We start from the raw sequence: 17,250 nt of genomic DNA on the forward strand, positions 1-17,250 counted from the left end.
ACATTAGCTTTCCATGACCAATTTCAACTCCAGTTTCCCCACTGCAGTCACACTCTGTAATGCTGACCAAACCCCTGTACCCACTTGATGGGAGAGGTCTGAGACTTCAGAGAATCTAGTTAGGATGTATAGCACAAAACAACTTTCCCAAAAAAAAAAAAAATATTAACATCATCTGAAGAACCAATCTGCATACCATAGGGGTTTTTGTTATGTTTTATTTTATTTTTTGTCATGAGGGGTTTTTTGCCTCAAGTGCTCAATTAAGCATACAACAGCACAGACAGGATTTCTGTTTTTCAAAAGAAGGAATATTAATGGAAATCTATGTCTGCATAATAAAGCAGTGATCAACAGCTCATAGTTTACATCACTCATTCTGAATTATTCACATTATTTCTCCCTGATTTCTTTACCTTTTCCAATGAACTTCCCAAATGAGAACCCAAATTAATATTTTCCTACCTTCTTTCCCTTGTCAAAGGAGTTAGGAAAAAGCAAATATTAGAATTTTATCACACACAATTCTTCTAAATGCTTCTACATTTAAGATTTTTTTTTCTCTTGTTTTAAAATAACACTCAGCATAAATCATGTACCACCCTTTAAACAATGCAGCTGCTAATTCCTACTCCTGGAGGCTGAGCTACACCAATAAGGTGGCAGCTGTGACCCTGAAGTCTACCTGCACCTTGCCTCAGTGGAGGAAACCACTGCTTTTAATGGGTCTGAACTTACACCGAGAGAAAAACCAGCTGCTGCATTCCAGTTCAGAGGGGTTGGGCACACAGGGCTGCTGCACAGGGCTCCAAGAGCAGCCTGGGATGTGTAGCATGGGAAGATAATGAAGGGAAAGGCACTGGGGCCCAAGGACAGGGCTGCACGAGTGTAAGTGACCGGGACAGCAGGCAGGGATAGGAAAAGGAGCAGACAGGGAATGGTCTATATGAAGCAGCATTTTATCATCTCCAAATGACCACAAGGCAGAAGACACTGCCTACCAGAATACCCTGAGAATGTGATGAACTCATTTTATCCTGCAGCTTTCTGGGCAACATGGATAGACCTCTGTATGTAAATCCAGCAACAAAGTCTCTGCTGCTGCCCTCGGGCTTGTTTTCTCCGTGATGTCTAAGCAAAGCAAAAACAAATAACAAATAGCAAGACCTGAATACGATGAGACAGAGGAATGGAAAAGCTGATTAAAGCATTTTCCAAACGCCACACAGAGGAACAGATGAAGGAAGAAGTGGAATGACTCTAGTTTACTGCTGTGCGCTTACTGTAACACTCAGCATTAGATACCAGAAGTTTTTGAGGTCATTGATTTAGTGTGCTCACTTCTAGAAAACCAAAACTGATATGAAGTCCTGCCACAAACTCAGATTATTACGTAAAAGATAATGGAAAACTGATAAACTGAATGAAAAAAAAAACAAAAAACAAACAAACAAACAAACAAAACCCCCAAACAACAATTTCCTCCCCCCACCCCCAAACAAAAAGCCATAATAAACCACTTTACCAACCAACTAAACAAATACCTGCCACACTAAACCACTTTTATTTAATTGAAAAGAGTAACTTGAAGGCTAGAAAAAGCATTTGGAGGCTTGGAATTTTGTAAGTTAATAGTCCTACTTCAGCAGGATATCTAGAGGACCAGGTGGTCAAATAGGAAGGAAGAAGCTGGACGGAAATAAAAAGCCTGGAACTCTTGTCCTTGTTTTAGGGTAAGCAAAAGGAAATCATCTCAGCTGGAGAAAGTAGGGAAGGCTCCAAATCAAAGGTGCACTTTTCAACTTCAGATTGCTTCCCACCCCCTCACACCCACAGTAACAGAAGTCGTGGAAAATCAAACTGCATGAAGATTGAGGGGGGAAAGCTTTCCTTTTTCTTAAAATCTTCCAGTTTGGGAGTCCGAGTTTTAGGATTAAATCGCAATCAATAGCACCTCCCTTGTTTTGTTTTGAGATGCATTTTTTAACCTACCATTCTGAGGACTCTTTTAAGGTTTTGTTTGGATGGTTTTGAGTTTGGGGGACAATGGAGACAAAAGGGAGAACAAGGGGATAATCATCTTCACAAAGTATTCACAAATATCTCTGCAGCATGCCCCAGGAATTGTTAGGAAACTACTTTGGCTCTGTGTGTGTTGTGGGTGACATATTCATATCCTTGTAAAGCAAAATATTCCTGGACTCCCCCTGCACTTTGTAATATTGAGCAAACATAACAATTAGGGCATTTTCAAATTAGAAACATTTACAAAAGACTACCAAAATTGGCTTGGCATTCTGAATTAGAAAAAGACTATTTGATTACAAACGAGATTCTTAGATAACTACATACAAAAATCCAGTAAATTTATATAAACTGCTTGTTGCCACAATGTTGAAGTGTCTCTAAGTGTGATTGCATTACCAAATTAAGGCCCAAAATTATAAATTTATTCATGCAGTGCATGCATATCATATCTTAAAATTGCTCCTATCAGTTAGATAACACTCCTTGTCTGCACAGGAAGCCATCCAACAGTTTTAAGACAAAAAATCTTTCCAGTTTTTCTTTAGATCACAGAGTGGGTTGGATTTTTTTCAGCTTAGGCCTTCTTAAGACAAAGAGAACTAAATACTGAAAGCACTGTACAAATTCTGTAATTCAGAAAATGGGAGTTTAGAAGAACATATCTCACAACTTCACCAATACTGAAGGCCTAGGTTCTTTAATCACCACAGGTTCTTTAACCACCATCCCCCATGCAATCTTAAAATATCATCTTATGATTCTCCCACATTAGATCCCTTCGACAGGTTCAGGTAAAAGGACAACAATTCCATAAACTGTGAATTTTAAGATACATGTAATTAATCAATATTAATAACAAATACAAAAGAGTAAAGGGTCCCATCTCTCACTTAGGGAAGAAAGGCACACTCTGTCACATCAGCTTTTGAAAGATTTACAGCCCAAGCAAAGGACTATAAGGTCTGCTGGCTACACAGTGTTTTCGCATGACTGAAAGAGATTTTCTTGCCACTAACAACACCAGTTTAAATTTTAATGGAGCTGTTCTGAAGAAAAATAATTAACATATGGTTGACTTCCCATATATTAGAGAAAACAATAACAGCAACTAAATCAGTATCTTCTGTATAATTTCAGCTGTCTTGGTCATGATGAGTTGCTCATCTGACTCATCTCACAGACATGCCTGACATAATGAGAACAAACACAAATCGTTGCAATGTCAAAGATTAGCTTTTACCTAAGACAAAGGAAATAGGACAATATTATGAGGGACTACCTAGGAAGCAGCAGCCAGCCAACCATTACTTCTTTGAGTCACAGAAAATCCCTGACAGGTGGTTAATTGATAATAGTGTATCACAAGGCAATCTCTATGCTTTCAGCTTGATTGCTAGGCTTCAAGCGAGGGCACACAATCTTGGCTTTTCACAGTGCCTCAGTTTAAGGTGTCACTCTGAACACTTGGTTTACAAGCCCTTCATCCCTGCAGAGTTAATTTCTTATAGGAAATTTTTATCTGCTACAAAGGGGGCTCAAAGCAATCTCAAGGCATGGCAGTGCCATAGAGATCTTCTTGGGATGTGACGTCCTACCAATTATGGCCACCAGCACAACACCAGTGGTTGTCAAAGAGAAATCAGGACACTGATTTCCATCCACCAAACAAGCTCTTGTCAGGACCTGCTGGCTGTTGTTTAGGGATCTTAGCTGAAATAAACAAAATAGGGAAATGATTAGTGGCATTGAATCTGGCAGGCAGGTTCTTATCCTGGCAGACACTCGGCAGACTGTGGGTTCGACTTAGTCACAAAAGGAGGATGTGAAGAAGCCCAATCAGATAACAAAAATAGTATGCAAAACACATGCTTCTACTTGGGATTGTATTTATTAACACAGCGATTCAAGCAGTCTTATTCTTAGAACTAGAACTAAAATAAACAGAACAATCCCAAACTGTCAGAGTACCACCCATGAATCACGAGGGTTCCTGTGTTTGAGGAAAAACAGAGGCAACTAAACAACCATCCACCCCTTGTCTAGGGGCTCCAATTTCAGTGGGACAAATCAAGGAGCATATGGGAGCTGGAATCCTGAACTGAAATGGTTGGTGAAGGACCTAGAAGAGGATGGATTAAATCCAAGCTGTGGTTGTATTACATTTCCACTCCATGTGGGGAGAGATCAGTAGTGCCAAAATGCAATGCCAAGCATATCTGGACTAAATCACTCTCTGAAGCTGTCCTCTAAGCCGGGGAGAACAGGCCCCCTAACTAACATCTGTAGGATCACATCTGGATTCATCCCACCACCATCTTGGCACAACAGCCTCTCTATAAAAATTCAGCATGCCAAAGGATTAATACACCCATCATTTAACTCAGATGTCCATAAAATGATTGCTGAGGTTCAGAAAATATGAGTGGCGTAGTAGAAAAACTTCTGCTTCCATCAATCAGCTTTTCGTTAACATCATTCATCCCATCCTCTATATTCTGAATAAAATCTGCTTTCTCTCTTTACCATGCAAATTCCTCTTACATAATAAATACTGCAACACAATAAATCCTTCAGTGTCCCTCTTCCTTCTAGAGAAACTGTCTCTGCACTGCTTTATGCTGAAAATGTTTTCCAGACCTCAGCACAGCATTAACTGTGATATTTCCTTCCTGTGCAAGCACATCCAAAGACTGTCTTTTTCATTTTCTCCTTGGTAAGGAAAGGTATTGCCATCAAAGATCTTTGGCTTTAGCTATCAGCCTGTGAATGACTGCATGGATGAAAGCTCCTCCTAGGACTGTCCTAGTTTCTCATAACTTAGAGACCTTCCTCCAAAATGAATGAGGTATGAATGGTAGGCTCTTTTGAGGTGGTTTTTTTTGTTTGTTTCTTTGCTCACCTCTTTCAATCCCTGAAAGATTTTCAGACATCACCTAAAGAGAAAAAAAATCAACAAACAAAAGCTCACCCTGTTAGGGGCTTTCAGCCATAGAAACAGCTTATAAACAGAAAATAGCCTTGAACTCTTTTATTCTAGGAATGTTGCCACGGCCAGAAAACGTGATCCTCTCCTCATGGAAAATGGGTGAATTTCAGAAATAAAATCCAAGCTTGGACCCATCTCTAATTTTCATTCATTGATTCTCTATTTATCCATAGAGTGAAGGAAACACTAAAAATCTCTGTGTACATATGAAGGCAACCATCTGTAAGCAAAAGGACATTATCTGAATGTAAGAAAGAAAAGGCAACAGAAGGATCTGCTCCTGTAGTAATTGCTGTCTGCTGGTACAGTGTCATTTTGAGTTGTCAAAACTTGAGACCTAAAATAAACCCCACTAAGTTTTCTTCAATGCTTCTCTGTGTCGCACTACTTCTCTTCTGAATTGCCTTCATAAATTCGAATTCCTCAACAGCCTTGTTACTGACTTTCAGGGAAAATGCCAGAGAGACAGATTTAATATGCAGCTCCAAGACACTTCCTTACCCTGCATTATTACCTCCTCTACTGCAAGAACACTGCTTCTCCTGGGAAGAATTTGATTTCCTTACTTATCAACACCTTCCTTTGCACATCAGCGTGTTTCCTCTCACTCTCCTTTAGTCATATAGTAAAAAAACCCTAGAAAAGGTGAAGTGTTGTATGTGCTAATGAAAGGCTGATTAGGAATTGACTGCTAATAGAATAGATGCTGCATCCCATATTGCTGTGAGATTTTCTACCACCTATCAAGCCAGAACACGTGTGCACAGGTAGCAAATATACCATGGAGAGGCACTTGTGCACCTCGCTATTAGCCTGAAACAGATTTTCCACCATCCGAGCAGTGACCCGTTAATAGCTTACATAATGGAAACCAGCACCAAAATGAGTCAGTGTGCTTGGCAAATTCAGATCATTAACCATGAGAAAGCGCTTCGAGCAGATCAAGGGAGAAACACATACCCCAGAGAACATTAAATAGAGAAGTCTTATTAGTGATGAGTAAACAGGTGCAATATCCCTCTAGACTTGGCAGGATGGACCCTCTCATTTCCCACAGAGAATTCCTGTCTGAAAGACTAGGTCCCACTTCTCACAACAGAGAACAAGCTGGACTCTTGACATCCGTTCCCAGGTACCCACTTGCCAGAAGGGAGATCTGTAATAAGAAACAAGCAGGAAGATGAAGTGCATGGCTCCTACAGCTGCAGACTCACCGCTGTGCCAACGCAGCAGGAGCATGCAGAGATTAAGAGCAGTCCATGCACAGATCCGTACTGTACACAGTTGATAAGGGAAGACTGAGGTCCTCTGGGAGGCACTCCAATGGTCTGCAAGCCAACTGGGCTTCACTAAGTGGTGGCTGTGGTGCTTTTCAGTAGGAAGTCAGACCAAAAGTAAAACAGATATGAGCTTTTTACCCTCTCTCCAAAAAAAAAAAAAAAACAACAACAACAACAAAATAACCACAAAAAAACCACCAAGCCAACTCCAAAACCTGAAGCTACAGATAGATCATTCCAGTTAACAACATCACCAAAAAAACCTGAGAAACAATACTGAGATAATTTTATGCCAGGGCTACTGCAACTGTTCCACTTGAGTAGTGGTGACAACTCGTGGCCGATACATGCACATGGTGCAGTAATTGCATTGCAACGGTGGTCATGTATCAGCTTGAAATATTTGCAGAGGCACTTACCCCACAGTTTTGGAAAACCTGGTCTAAATATTTTGACCATTTGAACCAGATATTTCAAACTTTTTAAATTTTTTTTTTTAAAGTTGAAGAAATGCAAGACAAAAATGCAGGTTTCCACTGACCCAAACTAGTATTTATCATGTTCTACATGAAATTGCAAATCAAAGCATATTTCCTGTTAACCAAAAATGGTTCTTTTTTTTTTAATACTTAATTGCCTGCATTGCAGTATTAAAAGCACATGAAAAGCACACTTGGTTCTATGTCAAACAGCTTAAATCATAGAGTTTCCAGAGACACAGTTTCCAGGATATACCAAAGCTGCTTGAAGAACTTACATTTCATATTTTCAGCAATCCTCCACTTCTGTTCAGGGTTCTCAGTCCCAGGTTTTATCCTAGAGATATGACATATATGTAGCACTTCTCCATATTTCATTTTTATGAAATTGAAGTGACTCCTTTGATATAAAATATGTAATTTCTTCTCATAAAAGGCCAATACAAGGGCCATTTGACAGGCCAGGATGTTGCACTACTGTTTGAGATGCCTATCTCAGCAAGCAAGTCTGGCACTACACACAATGCTCACTTGGCTTCATTTTCTTATCTATTTTATGTGCATGAACAGCTGGAGATGGACGTATAGAGGCTTTAACCTTCTGTAGCACATCTAAAAAAGTACACAACCAAAATCTATGCAGCTGTGAATGCCAGAAAGCCATCTGTATACAAATTAATTGCTTTTGGTTTGAATAGTTTCCATTTTTAGCCTGCCATCTACATTTGCACCTATTCACTGGTTCAGTTTGGATGCAGCAGGGACATGAACCATGCTCCAAACCAGCTCTTCCATCTCCCAGGCCTGCTTCTCTGCAAGCCCTCCCTCAAAACCTTTCCCTCCCTTGAGCATTTTCTTCCCTCTATCTGTCTCAGAAATCAAGCAAACAAGCTGAAGGAATGCTATTTACACCAACACTTCTGTGGAGTGCATTACTAGCCTGACTGGATGACAGAAGCAAAGCAAAGGCTTATTGTCTGGTTTCCCAACCCCACTTACTTTCCAGTGACAAAATCGAGCTGCTCAGATGCAACAAATTCAGCTCTGAGCAGAAGGAACAGCAATGTCAGCCTAGGAAGCACCTGACTGCTTTGAAAAACAACCAGCTGTTCCTTTTGTTCATTAAATCTGTCCTTACGCATACGTATGCATGTATAGTAGATTAACAATGCAAATCTTATACCAAAAAAAATCTCTGACATCTACTTAAAACTTGCTACTAATTACAGATGTGATTCAGACCAGTGATGTACTTCTAATTAGCAAAAATAAGCAGTCCTGTTTTCCTTGGAGGAAAGGAGTATGGCCTAACTAGAGAAAATTAAACTAAAGCTAACACTAAACACTTTTGCTTTGTACCCTCTAAACAGTTTTTGTTAGCTCTAACAGATCATTATTAATGACCCTATAAAAGCATCAGTATTATCTAAGCAAATCCACTATTTTCTTCAAATATCTTCATCTGTACATCTCATCTCTGAATGTCATTTCTGCCAGAGATTGAGTGTGAAGACGGAAGTTGTTTTACAGGCAGGCTTAAGCCTGCAATATTTACTGGAAACAAAATAAGTACATGGAAATGCCACAAAAGAAACATGCACAAAAACTCTTCTATATTTACAGAAAGTGCTCTCAAATAAACAGAGCCATGTCATCCAAATCTGTCCCTTTATAAATATATAAGTCTTTTAAACATTGCTTGCTGGCTGTAGGAACAATAACAACAGCCTTGCCTTAAGTCACTGTGGCCTTCCAGGTGGTATTACTAAACTAAAACACTATTTATTTGTGACCTTTCCCATCTACTTTACAGTTACTGGTCAAAAGCACAGTGTCACCCTGCAGACACGCATAATCAACTTTATTTTCCAATCTAATTGAGAAATTGAGCTGTTAATGTCAAGAAATATTAAGGAAAAGCTGCTCCACTGAACCTGCTCTGTCTAGCTACCTGGTGTTAGATTGTTGTGATAAAAAACTGCTCCACATGCACCCAAAGGAGCACAGGGGATCATCAGTTTGCAAGGAGGACCTAAATCTTTTCCTGCCCCATTTCCCTCATCCCATCACTGGAGCCTCTCATCTGCAGCACACATGGAGCTTCACCATGAGGCACTGTGGCAGCTCAGGGAGCCCCAGTAACCCCTGGGAGACATGAGCCCTGACCCAGCCCTGCAAAGACAGCTTTCACCTTGGGGACCAGAGGAGTCACCCACTGCCAGAACTCCATGGGAGAGGCTATCTGGGTCACCCCATAGCCTCTGAGCAAGGCCATCAGAGGAGGTGGCTATGACAGAGACTAGGGGAGTCCCAGCCAGCTGCTGAAGGGACTGGAGGACCTGGGTGTGGATTGGGACACCCGTGTGGAGAAAGACAATCCAGAACCAGCTACGGGATAACTGGCACATGGAAAACCAGCTGCCAGGGGGTCTGTATTGTGCATTTGTGTCCATGTCTGTGTGTCAGGGATTTTGTTCTGGAAGCTGGACCAAAACAGAGGCTTTGGCAGCTCATATGTCCAGGTGCCAGCACCAGCAGAGACAGGATATTTAGGGAACAGTGACTGTAGTGACTGTCCATGCTGTACACACATACACATTATATATTCCCTATTAAGAGGTGTAAGTCCTGGGCAGCCAGTGAGAGGAGTAGGATGTAGCCATTGCTGCTGTTCAAGCTTGCATGAGTACAAAGCGCATCTGTGGATCTGTGCAGCTGGCCATGTATATAATGTATACTGTGTGTGTGGGTGTGTGCCCACTAGCACGCTCCTGTAGAAATACAGCCTGGCCCTGCTTGGACCCAGGGACATGCAGCTCTGGCAGCCTCATCTTAACTGGACTGCTGGATTCAACCTCCTCGTAACACTTGGAAGTTTCCAATAAAGGCACCATACATCGTGCATAAACTAACACTTATTTGGAAAAAAGGGATGTAACAGAACTGGCAATTTTCCAACAATCAGTGAGGTCACAAACCTCTCACAGTAGCTGTGACATAAAATAAAAAGTCCAGACTGAAAGATGGTCATGCAGTCTCCAAAAGGTTCTTTTGTTTAGAACCAGTGACTTTTTCTCTTTTTTGGTCAGAAAAGTACATTAATTGCCTAGCATCTGCTCTTGCTGTCTTCTGTCATTTCCTTGTCTACACACAGCAGCACATTCTTCTAATCAGGACCAAAATGAAAAGTAAAGGAGCAGTTTCAGGTCAGACCATTGCACCACAGAACTGACTTAAACTTTACTTATTGGCTCACTTAAAACTAAATTTCAGCATACACTAATAGATAAGGAAACATGCTCTCCTATGTAAGAATTATGGACAATTTTAACACAATTTATGACCTATTCTGTTTCTCCTGTGTGCAGTAACAGAGAACTTCAAGAGCTATGGGTCATCAGAGTCTAATATTTAGGGATGACTCAAAGATAATCTGATCTGCCTCACAACAGCCTTATGCTTCACCTACTTTAACAGAGCTACTTCTAATTTGTACCAAAACAAGATCTGTATCAGGTTCCTGGATTCCAGCAACAAAATGTCCCACAGCACCAAGACGATGATACAAAGTATTATATACCACATACATTTGAGGTAAACAAAGCCCTATGGCTAAGTAAACAGTAAATAACCAGAGAGGATTATGTCCTTTCCTGTTGGCTTCTCATTTCCACTGTATGGATAAAACAATATTTTCGAATACAGACAGTACCCAATACGTCTTTTCCCCTCAGGACGGGAGGGGAGAAATTTCCACACCATGGAAAACAACAGCACTGGCTGAATAAGGAGAGTCTACAAAGACATCATGAATTAGCAGAAAACTACTTTGGAAAGATAAGATATTAAACATTTTCTGTTGGGAATAAGAACACTGGAGATTATTTACTTTGCTTTAATTACTTTGGCACACTGCTAGATTAGTTTTTGTACGTTACTAGATTTCCATACCATCATTTAACAAATGCAAAGAAGCGAGTTCATGTTCTGAATATTTAAGGTTCACCCCATCCATATTATCTTGTCCTGTGCTTGAGTTTCTGCCACTCATTTCACAAATAAATAAGAGGGCTAGAGCTTCACTTTAAAAATTATTATTACTACAGTGATGCAAGCAGCACCCTTTCTTACTTGCCTTGCAACTATCTAGATGTGTTTTGACAAGAATTCATTGTTAACATATACAATATCAAAGCAAGGATAAACATCAACTTTCCCTGATGCTTTCAATCTAGATTACATTAGGTCATTCTCCACTCCTCTGAACACTTCACTTTGATGGAAAACTGATAATAAGCCAATTTCCAAAGGGTTATAACTTACAAAAACACAGTGTAACTAATATGTGTAAGAAGTTTCCATGAAGGCTTTATGAAGTGTTTAATAGGCTTTATAGTTACGGACCATATTACTGAACAACACTAATAAAATAGCAGTTTTAGACTCTCCAACAACTAGAGCACAAATAAACCGATAATATATATAAAAAAATATCACTAGTCCTACTGTTTTGATACTAATATGAGATTTATGAGAGCCTGTACTGAAATAAAGATCCTGTCTTTTCCTTGGCTCTTGCCTACTGCAAACTGTTTAAAGAACGCCATTTACAAGAAATCCAAAATTTTCCTTCTTTGAAAAGAGCTGTCTGTACCTAAAACAACTGCAAACAACACCACTTCAGTACATCTAAACAAACAACAGTCTATTCAAGAACCAAACAGAGGTTGGCAACAGGACTTACACCTGAAATTTTCCCAAACTAATTTGCCACATTTTATTTCACATTAGGAGGTTTGGCCTTGAGTACTGTTAAAATCTTTGGACTTCCCTGCAGCACTGACAGAGCAGGGATTTTTCTTTTCTCTACGTGTACAGTATCTAAGACACTCTTCTCCACAAACATAAAAATTCCAAAAATAATGAATACCATTATAATAATACAATGAAAACTGACCAAACAGTAAATACCCATGCAGCCATAAAAAATTCAAATGTTTGATGCCTGAAGGATTACTCCACGCAACATGACAACAGAGTTAATTTAAAGCCAACTGGGAGAAATTAAAAGGCTCAGGTTAATTATTGCTTTACAGCTGAGCTGAAGGCATAAAAAACAGAGCAACTGAGAAGAGCGTGGAGATAAGCAAGCAGGGTTTCAGCCTGTCTCCTCCCTACTCCCCATCTGTTCTCAGGCCAGGCACCACGATAGGGCTCTTCAGCCAGCAAAGAGGCCACTTGAGAAGTCCCTCTCTTCCAAGAGCTGGTCTCTTTGCCCTGCTCTTCACTGCATGCCCCGTGCTCCATTCCCAGCGCTCCTGTCCTTCCCGGCACGGGGCTGAGAGACAGGGGTTCTCACCAAGTCAGCCACTGAGATCTTCCCTGCCACTGCTACCAAAGCATGGGCAAAACTGGCAAAATCAGTGAAACTAGGAAACATTACAGAAGTGGCAATTTGTAAAGGAGATGTTGAGAGAGATGGTTCATTGTCGAGAGAAAGGAGAACAGCAGAGAGAGAACAGGGAGACAGGCATTTATAGGGTTCTTTGTCAAAAATATGAGCTTTGCAGCACTCTGTGATAGAAACATGAAACCAAACAACAAATTTACTGGCTTACAGCAAGCAAAGTAGAAAGGATGAGCCCAGAAAGATACATTAAAAACACATTGGTTTTAATATACCCCTACATATTTGAGTATCAGGACTCCAAAAATACTAGTTACAGTTAACAACTCATTACATATTACTAAGAAGATAACATTTTCTGTTAAAGTGAAAATATTTGTTTGAAACTACTTTGAAACATGTAGGAAGCATATATCTTGCTAGACACATATTTAAATTTTTATGTAAGTGGAACCAAAATCTTCATATTGAAAGGATGCACATTTGGATACTATGACAGGTTATACTCTCCAGCAAAATTTAAGAACCTCAGGAGAGGATTAGGGATTAGACAGACCTCCTTTTTTTTAATTTTAAATGAGAGCTGGAAGACAAAGAGTATCTAGTACACATAAAATTCCTTCCAAGTGGGAAAAAATTTCTCTTTAAATGACTAGGGCTTCCTGAAGAAAACTGCAGATCAGATACCAAGATATTTCCTTGCTAAGAGAGTGAATAATTCAGTTACCAGTCATTGATCTCTGAAATGGCTATGATCCATCTGCTAAGATCAGGGAATTGCAAGTTTGTATGTTAACTCCTGGCTTTTTCATATTTGAGTAATTAAGTCTGTGCCAAAAAGCAAGGACTTGCAGGAGGTTCAAGGACAGTATCAATTATTGTCTTCACTGACAAGACTTTAGTTTTCAAGGCTCTACAGAAGGCAGCCTAAAGGTTCTGAGTACTTGCAACTTCATTACCTAGAAAACAGTATCATCTATGTTTAAGGTGAAATTTAAACCCTCAATTATCTTTAATTTAAATCTGCAAACCTGAATGCCGGAGGAGCTTAGTTTGATCAGCAGACTCTTCCAATTCCTTGGATATACACCTCAGCCAGCAGCTTCCTCACCTTTCTAGCAGATCTGCACGATGCTGTAGTGGAACAGCCTCCTGCCCACCATCAGGTCTGGAAGAATTTGGTCTTTCTGTTGACAACAAATGCTCCAGAGCTGGGTAAGAGTTGCCAAGGCGAGCTCAGCAATTTCTCATTGTTAATCCCAACAGTAGCACTGACTCTGATTAGCTCTCCGGGGAATCCAGCTGAAGATCATTTCCTCCAAGCTGAACAGAAGACATCATCAACAGGTGATGTGTAATATACTTCTGGTGAAACAAAACCTCAAGGACAGGACTGCTTTTTCTCTCTATCATGCTGTTGTACATATATGGACAGACAGACAAAAAGCACTACTGCAGATTTTGATTTTATATTGTTTTAATAATTATTTACAAAAAGAAAGATTTAAAATTCCAGTAGCATTAATCATAACATTCTACACACATTCTATAGAAACTTCAAAAACATGCATTCAGATATATGCTCTACAAAAAAACCCAAATGCACACAACAGCGACCTGCAATTCCTAAAAATGTTTATACATAAAGGTCATGTCCTCAAAATATGTTACATTTGAAGATTTCTTTTGCATTTTTAAAAATAAAATAAATATTAAACATTGTATTATAATATACCTTTGTCTGAGAAACAAATTAAATTCTGGAGAAAATTACATACAAGATCAAGCTGTGAAACTCAGGGGTTTTTCAGCCTTTATCAATGGACAATAAGCAGAGGTTTTACTGCTGTCTCTAGCTACCTAAAAGAAGGGTATAGAGAAAATAAACTCCAACTCTTCCCAAAGATTCAAGGTGGCAACAAAAAAGGCAACAAACACACTTAGTGATAAAGGACATTCTCACTGAATATAAGGGGGTGGGAAAATTGCCAAGAGAAGGGCCATACAGTGACAGAAATGCCTTCTGTACCCACGAAAGTTGGGATGTCCATCCTTGGAGATGCTTAAAATCCAGCTCTGGGTAATTTGATCTAGATGTCTCCACTTTAAGAAGCAGTTGGACCAGATGAACTTCAGAGATCCATTCAAGCCTCAAATAGTTCTGATTCCATGATTTTTTGAGCAGAGTAAAATAAATTAGCAGGGAAAAGGCTGCTCAAGGAGCCTGATTTTTGTGACGCCTTAAAAAAATAATATAAAATTACAGCAGTTTACTGCTGCTTATATTGTTCTGCATCTAATACAACGGAAATGTACCTCTATTGCATAAATTATACACGACAGAACATTAGGTCTTTAAATAACATAGTGAACATCAGAGATCACACAGGAAAGTCATTCTTCAGGCTCTCACTAATAGAAATCAAAACTGCAGTATGCATCTTCCCCCTAACTTCATTTGATCAGGCATATCATAAGCAGGCCCTTTGAGCCATGAAAAGGGAACAGACCCCACTCCGACAGCTCTCCCTAGAACTGGTGAATTAAAGCACTTCAAAGAGAAAAATGACACCATTTCACAACTTGAGACTCCCAAATGCTGGCCAACACCCAAGACTGAGATGGAGGCTTTGGAGCTAAAAGCCTGTGTGTTACAAATGAGCTAAAGGACATGACTTTATACATAAAAGAAAGAAGATAAAAGGTTTAAAGTTACTTAGGCATGAGGTCCAGAAAAGAACATGGAATATATATTTGCCCATAGTTTACAATTTCACTTCTGCTTTTTCCAGCTTTCAAGAAATGTACTTCACCTGAGGTATCTTGGCCCTGGACAAAGGGCCTGAGCGCTGCAGAGTCTGGCTGTGCTCCCACCTTGCCACCATGGAGGTCCGAGCTCAAGGCCCCACTCCCCCCTTCAGATGGCAACAGCAGAGAAGTAACTACAGCTGTTCTAAATGTTAGCATTGTTAACTGTTTCACTGCTGTTCAAGACAGACACTGTAGGGTTTCACTCGGCTGCTGGCAAGTCAAAGACACTGCTGCCAAAACCACAAGGTTCAAAGCCTCCCAATGCAGTGGGATTTCTTTAGCACAACACTCGCTTCTCCTAAGATCCAGTAAACCAAAAGTCTGGCACCCTAACCTCATCAGAACAGTGCAAAATCAATTTATTTAAATGGAAAATAAGTACTCGGAGATCAAGTATCCTAGCTGTAACTCCACATCTTTTATTTAAGGAACCCTGGTATGATAAAATTCTAAAATGAGACACAGTTCTTAATCTGCCACATCAAAAGCATGACTGCTTTCTAAACCCTTGACAAGGAAGCCAGTTTGAGCACAAGAAGCCTGGGTTAAGAGTTACAAGGCTCTTACTTTCACTGTCACAAGGGCTGACTGAAACTGTATGTGCTGAAATGAAACTACAAGATCAAAGAAGTAAGTTTCACAGTGAAATCTGAAAGACATGGTTCCAGTCCTGTGTGGACAAAGTGGCTGGCAAAGTTGCATCTCCAACACCAACAAGCTCCAGCTCAGGAGCACTAAAGAGAAGAAACACAGTGGATGGTGCTAATTTACTCATTTAAATACCACAATCAGTGGCACCACCGCAGCAACAGGGAAAGAACTTGCTAGATGTAGAAACAAAAAGACTTTTAACTGATCCTATTCTTGATGAGACATTTTTCTATTTTAGACTTTGAAGATGCTGAGGAATTTGCCTTCCAGAGCAAGTGGGCAGCACTGTGTAAACAAATGGACAGGAATGGAGCTCATATCAGGAAAATGAGGAAAGCATCTTTATACCCTGATTTATTACATTAACTGAAAAATACTTTTAAGTCAGGTTGGTTTGGGAAAAAAACCAAAATCCTGTGGGGATCTTTGAAAAGGAATTCTGTTAGGTCTGAAAGCTACCTGAAAAAAAATAAGAACATAAAGAAAGGACAGTGAATGAGTCCACTGAAGTTCAAAGTACACATACTATACAATTGAACAGAAACTGGAGAAGCCAGATATCTAAAGAAACAATTATTTAATTGGAGTAACAGAGACTTGGATAACCTTTGTGGGGGTATAAAGCTCTTTCAAAAGGGTTGGTGCTGCACTGTACATTAAGACCTCATAGAATTGATGTAGTTTCAGGCCATAGGGAGATTCAGATCTTGGGGAGACTTCCATGTAATGATTGCAAAGTTAGAGATGAAAAAACCAGGAACACTCCCATGGTGGGGATCTGTTGCAAACCACCAAACCAGGGAGATCAGGGAGGAACGATTTTTCAAAACACTGCCAGAACCATCCAGAGTACAGGACTGGAATAGTATGTATTTTAACTACTGTATTTTAACTCTGACATCTGGGAGTAGTTGAGAAAGAAATACATCAGAACATTTTGTTCTGCAAAAATTCAAAATAAACTGAAGTCAGCTTTTGACACAGAAGGTAAAGAGAGCAGTTTAATAAAGGGAGGAGGGGAACAGGATGGTTCTTCAAATGCCACTATAAAGCAGGAGAGTTCATAATCCTGAGGATGCAAAACCACAAAACAGCAAAGCATTTTTCAACAGCAGGCTTAAATTAATTATTAAAGTACTAACATGGGTGCTGTCTAGTTGAAGAAACCCTCAGAAAACAATTGCTGAAATCACAACGGAGCAGCATATTGTGTAGGGCTCCACGGGGCTGTGTTTCAGGTCCAATGCCATTCAATATTTATATCTATGGCTTCAGCAGTAGAATAGAAGTTATGTTTATGAAATTCTGGGACAATACTGAGCTCTAAGAGACTGCAAGTATCTTTGAAGGAAGGATCAGAAATCAGAATGACATGGGTAAATTGGAGAGATGAAATGAGATCCTGATCCAGATTATAAACTAATTATTATTACAGTTAATGGAGGACAAGTCAATACAGTTATTGGTGTTTGGGGACCTAAATGAGATTCTTCATCTGACCTTCAGTAAGCCATGTCCAATTGGCCAAGCTCCATTGACTAGATTGGGAATTTAGTGACACCACTAACATACGATGTACATTTAGGCACCTACATTCAAATGTTTATA

At 39.8% G+C, this 17,250-nt stretch overlaps 1 protein-coding gene across 8 annotated transcripts in view; it reads right to left on the bottom strand.

The window, feature by feature from the left end:
* Positions 1-17,250, bottom strand: part of ENOX1 (ecto-NOX disulfide-thiol exchanger 1) — a 356,911-nt gene that overhangs the window by 294,423 nt on the left and 45,238 nt on the right. The window contains exon 1 of one of the 8 annotated variants that reach the window (XM_064408713.1): positions 5,975-5,993. The exons of the other annotated variants lie outside the window; for them this stretch is intronic. The gene's annotated coding sequence lies outside the window, so the exon portion shown is untranslated. Of the gene's footprint in view, positions 1-5,974; positions 5,994-17,250 lie in introns of those variants that run through there. 8 annotated transcript variants of the gene reach the window in all.

This window comes from Passer domesticus, chromosome 2 (assembly GCF_036417665.1).
Source record: "Passer domesticus isolate bPasDom1 chromosome 2, bPasDom1.hap1, whole genome shotgun sequence".
Lineage (NCBI taxonomy): Eukaryota > Metazoa > Chordata > Aves > Passeriformes > Passeridae > Passer > Passer domesticus.